Source organism: Coregonus lavaretus, assembly GCF_964263955.1.
Source record: "Coregonus lavaretus genome assembly, chromosome: 19".
Taxonomy (NCBI): domain Eukaryota; kingdom Metazoa; phylum Chordata; class Actinopteri; order Salmoniformes; family Salmonidae; genus Coregonus; species Coregonus lavaretus.
The window spans coordinates 39,243,270-39,250,941 of NC_140006.1; positions in this window are offsets into that span (position 1 = coordinate 39,243,270).

Sequence of the window (7,672 nt, forward strand, 5' to 3'; positions counted from 1 at the left end):
CTGAAAGACCCAGCCACGTTTCATCTTCAATGCCCTTGCTGATGGAAGGAGGTTTTCACTCAAAATCTCACGATACATGGCCCCATTCATTCTTTCCTTTACACGGATCAGTCGTCCTGGTCCCTTTGCAGAAAAACAGCCCCAAAGCATGATGTTTCCACCCCCATGCTTCACAGTAGGTATGGTTTTCTTTGGATGCAACTCAGCATTCTTTGTCCTCCAAACACGACGAGTTGAGTTTTTACCAAAAAGTTATATTTTGGTTTCATCTGACCATATGACATTCTCCCAATCCTCTTCTGGATCATCCAAATGCACTCTAGCAAACTTCAGACGGGCCTGGACATGTACTGGCTTAAGCAGGGGGACACGTCTGGCACTGCAGGATTTGAGTCCCTGGCGGCGTAGTGTGTTACTGATGGTAGGCTTTGTTACTTTGGTCCCAGCTCTCTGCAGGTCATTCACTAGGTCCCCCCGTGTGGTTCTGGGATTTTTGCTCACCGTTCTTGTGATCATTTTGACCCCACGGGGTGAGATCTTGCGTGGAGCCCCAGATCGAGGGAGATTATCAGTGGTCTTGTATGTCTTCCATTTCCTAATAATTGCTCCCACAGTTGATTTCTTCAAACCAAGCTGCTTACCTATTGCAGATTCAGTCTTCCCAGCCTGGTGCAGGTCTACAATTTTGTTTCTGGTGTCCTTTGACAGCTCTTTGGTCTTGGCCATAGTGGAGTTTGGAGTGTGACTGTTTGAGGTTGTGGACAGGTGTCTTTTATACTGATAACAAGTTCAAACAGGTGCCATTAATACAGGTAACGAGTGGAGGACAGAGGAGCCTCTTAAAGTAGAAGTTACAGGTCTGTGAGAGCCAGAAATCTTGCTTGTTTGTAGGTGACCAAATACTTATTTTCCACCATAATTTGCAAATAAATTCATAAAAAATCCTACAATGTGATTTTCTGGATTTTCTTTTCTCAATTTGTCTGTCATAGTTGACGTGTACCTATGATGAAAATTACAGGCCTCTCTCATCTTTTTAAGTGGGAGAACTTGCATAATTGGTGGCTGACTAAATACTTTTTTCCCCCACTGTAAGCTATTAAATAAAATGTACAGTGGTACACTGACTCACCTAATGATGAAGATGAAGCCATAGGCTACTCACAGTGATGGCTGATGCGCTCGCCGTGGCTGTAATTGCTGCCAAAGGTGCTTCAACAAAGTACTGAGTAAAGGGTCTGAATACTTATTTTTTATTTTTTTATTTTTTTGGGGGGGGGGGGGTGGATCAGCTTAATATTGCAGATAGATTGTATCTTCTATCAATGCAATTGTCTGCATCGCTTCCAATCCCCCATGTTTTTTTATATATATACTCCCCTTTATTACTTTTCAACCCTGCCATCCTTTCCCTACTTGGAGTTAATTAGTGAACAACAATGCCCAGGCCTCTACTTCCGGTCTATACTTACTATCTACACCTTATGGACACAGTTAATTTTACAATAATTATATTATACAGTGGGAAGAACAAGTATTTGATACACTGCCGATTTTGCAGGTTTTCCTACTTACAAAGCATGTAGAGGTCTGTAATTTTTTATCACAGGTACACTTCAACTGTGAGAGACGGAATCTAAAACAAAAATCCAGAAAATCACATTGTATGATTTTTAAGTAATTAATTTGCATTTTATTGCATGACATAAGTATTTGATCACCTACCAACCAGTAAGAATTCCGGCTCTCACAGACCTGTTAGTTTTTCTTTAAGAAGCCCTCCTGTTCTCCACTCATTACCTGTATTAACTGCACCTGTTTGAACTCGTTACCTGTATAAAAGACACCTGTCCACACACTCAATCAAACAGACTCCAACCTCTCCACAATGGCCAAGACCAGAGAGCTGTGTAAGGACATCAGGGATAAAATTGTAGACCTGCACAAGGCTGGGATGGGCTACAGGACAATAGGCAAGCAGCTTGGTGAGAAGGCAACAACTGTTGGCACAATTATTAGAAAATGGAAGAAGTTCAAGATGACGGTCAATCACCCTCGGTCTGGGGCTCCATGCAATATCTCACCTCGTGGGGCATCAATGATCATGAGGAAGGTGAGGGATCATCTCAGAACTACACGGCAGGACCTGGTCAATGACCTGAAGAGAGCTGGGACCACAGTCTCAAAGAAAACCATTAGTAACACACTACGCCGTCATGGATTAAAATCCTGCAGCGCACGCAAGGTCCCCCTGCTCAAGCCAGCGCATGTCCAGGCCCGTCTGAAGTTTGCCAATGACCATCTGGATGATCCAGAGGAGGAATGGGAGAAGGTCATGTGGTCTGATGAGACAAAAATAGAGCTTTTTGGTCTAAACTCCACTCTCCGTGTTTGGAGGAAGAAGAAGGAGGAGTACAACCCCAAGAACACCATCCCAACCGTGAAGCATGGAGGTGGAAACATCATTCTTTGGGGATGCTTTTCTGCAAAGGGGACAGGACGAATGCACCGTATTGAGGGGAGGATGGATGGGGCCATGTATCGCGAGATCTTGCTCAGTAAGAGCATTGAAAATGGGTCGTGACTGGGTCTTCCAGCATGACAACGACCCGAAACACACAGCCAGGGCAACTAAGGAGTGGCTCCATAAGAAGCATCTCAAGGTCCTGGAGTGGCCTAGCCAGTCTCCAGACCTGAACCCAATAGAAAATCTTTGGAGGGAGCTGAAAGTCCGTATTGCCCAGCGACAGCCCGGAAATCTGAAGGATCTGGAGAAGGTCTGTATGGAGGAGTGGGCCAAAATCCCTGCTGCAGTGTGTGCAAACCTGGTCAAGACCTACAGGAAACATATGATCTCTGTAATTGCAAACAAAGGTTTCTGTACCAAATATTAAGTTCTGCTTTTCTGATGTATCAAATACTTATGTCATGCAAGAAAATGCAAATTAATTACTTAAAAATCATACAATGTGATTTTCTGGATTTTTTATTTATTTTTTTGAATCCGTCTCTCACAGTTGAAGTGTACCTATGATAAAAATTACAGACCTCTACATGCTTTGTAAGTAGGAAAACCTGCAAAATCGGCAGTGTATCAAATACTTGTTCTCCCCACTGTATATATATATATATATATATATTTTTTTTTTGCTCCTGAACTTCTTCTACTCTCAACCTCTCCGATCATTTTCATGATGTCCATCCGGTTTGCTACTATATGCCATATCTTTCTAACTGTGCTCTTTCCCAAAAGCTCCCAACATACAACCTATATACTTATTATGGACACAGTATGCTTACATTATTAGCTATCTTTGTTATTATTTGTTGTTATTTGTTATTAGTCCCATCCTTCAACTCTATTCAATACCTGCCATCTATCTCTTATCCATATAGGATTTCTATTTGCCATATATATTTCAACCGTACTGTGATGTTTTACAAAAGTTCTGAACCTTTCTATTCTCATTGCTTCTACAGATTGTGAATTAAAAATAAACATTTTTGCTAAAAGTATTATTATATTATTGATCGTTTGACTATGACTTTTCAGATCACCCAGTAATGCTATCTGCAAGGTTAGCTCTAGGTAAATATTGCAATCCTTTAGCCATTCCTGGACCTGTCCAAAAACAAGCTACAAATGGACAGAACCAAAACAAATTATCTAATGATTCTGTCTCTTCACAGCAAAATCTGCAGAGCTGGGAAGGTTGTATCCCCCATATAAATAACATTCTATTGGTAGCAAGAATTTTATATAATAATTTAAATTGAAAGATTCTAATTTTTGAATCCGGGGTCGTTTTGCGTGTCAGTTCATAAACACTATGCCATGGGATCGGTACGTCAAAAATCTCTTCCCAACTATTTTGCAATCTATATGGGGCGGCTGTCAATCCTTTGGTCCTTAAGTGAAACTGATATACTTTTTTATTTATCACAGTTTTCCTTAACCAATTATGTTCTTTAATGCAAGGCCGACAGACAAGTTCCTTACTTTCTCCCCCTTCCACTTTCCTCTTCCACTTTTGCGGTAAGGCTGCAATTATTTGGTTGTAATTTTGGGTAGAGCAGACATTTCCATATGTTTTTGTTAGCTGCATGTGTGACATAACTCCACCAGTCCTACCGATGATATCATTTACGAAGATTATACCTTTTTTAAACATTCTGTCAAAAAAGAAAGTTTTTTTGTCAATTAGTATATTTGAATTTAACCACAATATTTGTTTCTGGAGGATTAAATTGAAATTGCAACCAACTTTCTATGGCTTGTTTTAGAAATAGTGATATTTGGGAGATGATTTCCTTTTCAAATAACTGCAAATGAGTTGTTGTAATCTGAATAAAGGGAAAAAGGCCTTTCTTGAACATTGGGTGAGACAATCTTACTAATTTGCTTGAGAACCAGTTCGGATTTAAGTATAACTTTTGTATGACTGAAGCTTTTAGTGATAGGTCTAATGCTTTAATATTTAATAATTTCTGTCCTCCGAATTCATATTCATTATATAAATATGCCCTTTTAAAGTCTGGCTTGCCATTCCAAATCAAATAGAATATTTTTTTCTCATATAATTTACAAAAACTGTTCGCTAGGCGTAGGCAAGACCATAAGCAAATAGGTAAACTGGGATAATACTAAAGAGTTAATCAGGGGGATTTTTCCACAAATTGACAGGTATTTTCCTTTCCATGGTAGTAAGATCTTATCTATTTTTGCTAACTTTCTATTAAAATTTATTGAAGTGAGATCATTTATTTCCTTTGGGATATGTATTCCGAGTATATCCACATCACCATCAGACCATTTTATTGGTAAACTACATGGTAATGTAAAAATTGTATTTTTTAGTGATCCAATACGTAATATAGTACATTTGTCATAATTTGGTTGTAATCCAGAGAGGTTAGAAAATGTATCTAGATCCTCTATGAGGCTGTGGAGGGATTCTAGTTGTGGATTTAAAAGAAAACATGAATCATCAGTGTACAATGACACCTTTGTTTTTAAGCCCTGGATTTCTGATCCTCTGATATTATTATTGGATCTGATTTTAATAGCTAACATCTCGATGGCCACAATAAATAGATATGCCGATAGTGGACAACCTTGTTTCACTCCTCTTGACAGTTTAAAACTTTCTGAGAAATAGCCATTATTTACTATTTTACACCTAGGGTTACTATACATGATTTTGACCCATTTTATAAGAGATTCTCCAAAATTGAAATGCTCCAGGCATTTATATATAAACCCCAGTCGAACTTTATCAAATGCCTTTTCGAAGTCTGCTATGAATAGCAGGCCTGGTTTCCCATATTTTCCATAGTGTTCTATTGTTTCCAATACTTGCCTTATATTATCTCCAATGTATCTTCCATGTAAAAAACCTGTCTGATTAGAATGAATAATATCCGACAATACCTTTTTAATTCTATGCGCTATACATTTTGCTAGAACTCCGTCAATTGTAACCAGTTTCATTAAGTCCTTTTTGGTAGCATTCCTATGTTGAAGATTAAAAAATAATTTGGTGCATTTTTCCCCATATTCCATCCAGTTTGCTTTATTTTTATAATATATTACACTTGATCTTTCTTGAATAAGTTTCACCATTTCTTTTTGTTTTTCCTCTAATTTATTCTGAGCCTCTATGTTACAGTTTTTATTGCCATCTATCTGTTCTGTTAGACTTTCTATTTCCTTTCTTGGTTTAAACTCTTTTGACCTAAATTACTTTTGTTTTCTAGATGAGTACTGAATTGCATGGCCTCTAAAGGCACATTTAAAGGTGTCCCATACAATAAGGGGATTCGCTGTACCTATGTTATGTTGGAAAAAGTCAGTTATAAATTCCTTTGTTCTAATTATAAATAAATTATCATCCAATAGGCTTTGATTACATTTCCAATATCCTCGCCCACGTGGAAATTCAGTAAGAGTAATGTATATGCCTATTATATGATGGTCCGACCGCATTCTGTCCCCTATCAACACTTTTTTTTTACTTTTGGTGCCAACGAGAATGAGATAAGAAAGAAGTCAAGACGACTAGCTTGATTCAGTCTCCGCCATGTATATCTCACTAGATCAGTATATTTAAGCCTCCATATATCTACTAGTTCTAATGTATCCATGACATTCACAATTTCCTTAAGAGCATGTGGGTGATTGTTTATGGTGTGATTTCCTTTACGGTCCATTTAGCTATTTAAAACAGTATTATAATCCCCCACCATAATAATATTGTATTGAATTGCTTGCAGGGTTGATAATTTATTATATATATTGTCAAAGAATTGTGGATCATCATTATTTGGTCCGTAAAGGTTAATGAGCCATATCTGTTTATGGTCCAATAACATACTTAAAATAATCCATCTACCTTGCGTATCTATTTGGACAATTTGCACATTCGGATCGAAATTACTATTAATTAATATCATCACCCCTTTTGAATTTCTTTGCCCATGGGAGAAGTATATTCCCCCCCCCCCCCCATTCTTTTTTCCACGCTACATCATCTCGAATTGTTGAATGAGTTTCCTGTATACAATAGATATTCTATTCCTTCTCTTTGAGCCATGTAAGGGTCTGAATACTTATGTAAATAATGTATTTCTGTTTTTTATTTTTAATACATTTGCAAGAATTTATAAAAACCTGTTTTCACTTTGTCATTATGGAGTATTGGGTGTAGATTGATGAGAAAATAATAATAATAATAATAATACAAACATTCAAATTATAATTGGCCTATTTTGCATGTTATTTTGGCATTAATTTGTGTTACGTATCAGTTTGTAAACAATGTAAAAAATATAATCCTTGAGTTAATAAAGCCATACACAAACCTTGAATCTTGAGTAAGGCAGCTCCAAAATGCAGGTGTTTCAGCCTAGCTCAGTGCTTTCTGTGGTGGAGGGGCATCCAGCGAAAGCAAAGAGTGTAGGCTTTGGTAATTTCTCTAGTTGCACCGTGATTGGCTCAGTATTCTGTCACTCACAGGGATACTACGTCACCGCAGAATCTACAGGAAGAGCTAGGCAGTTCAAGCCCCCTTGGGTGCTGCCATAGATTTACAGTAGAAGTGCCCGTCCAAGAAGGCTCAAGGTTATTGGCCACAGATAAAATGATATATCTACCGTAGCTTTGAGTGGACTGATCATGTCAACACCATACTTTAAAAATCTTAGCTAGCTAGACAAGCTGTCATCATCACGAATCACGTTGACATTCTACTGGCAAATCCTTTTCAATCCTTGTCATACGAAGATAAATTATAGATAAAACGTATTATCGCTCATCGGCCACAAACATTATACAACAAGTCGGAAAACGCAAATTCAACAATGAGTGGTTTGGAAGGAATCAGTGGCTAACTGCGACGCAAAGCAATCACAATTTTACTTCCCCTGCCTGCTATTCGGTGGAGAGGGTGTGATAGGTCCAAGTCTGAGTTTAAGAATTTAAAACATCTGTCTGAAAGGGTCTCTTTACCAAGCTTAAAAGGATAAACATTCACACGCAACACCATGAGCCAGAAAAGGTTGAATACATTGGCCATGCTGTCAATCCAGCATGACTTCTGCAGCGTTCAAAACAACTGGGAACTCAGAACTCGGAACTGGGAAATCTCCGACTAAGGTGCGTTCAAGACAACTG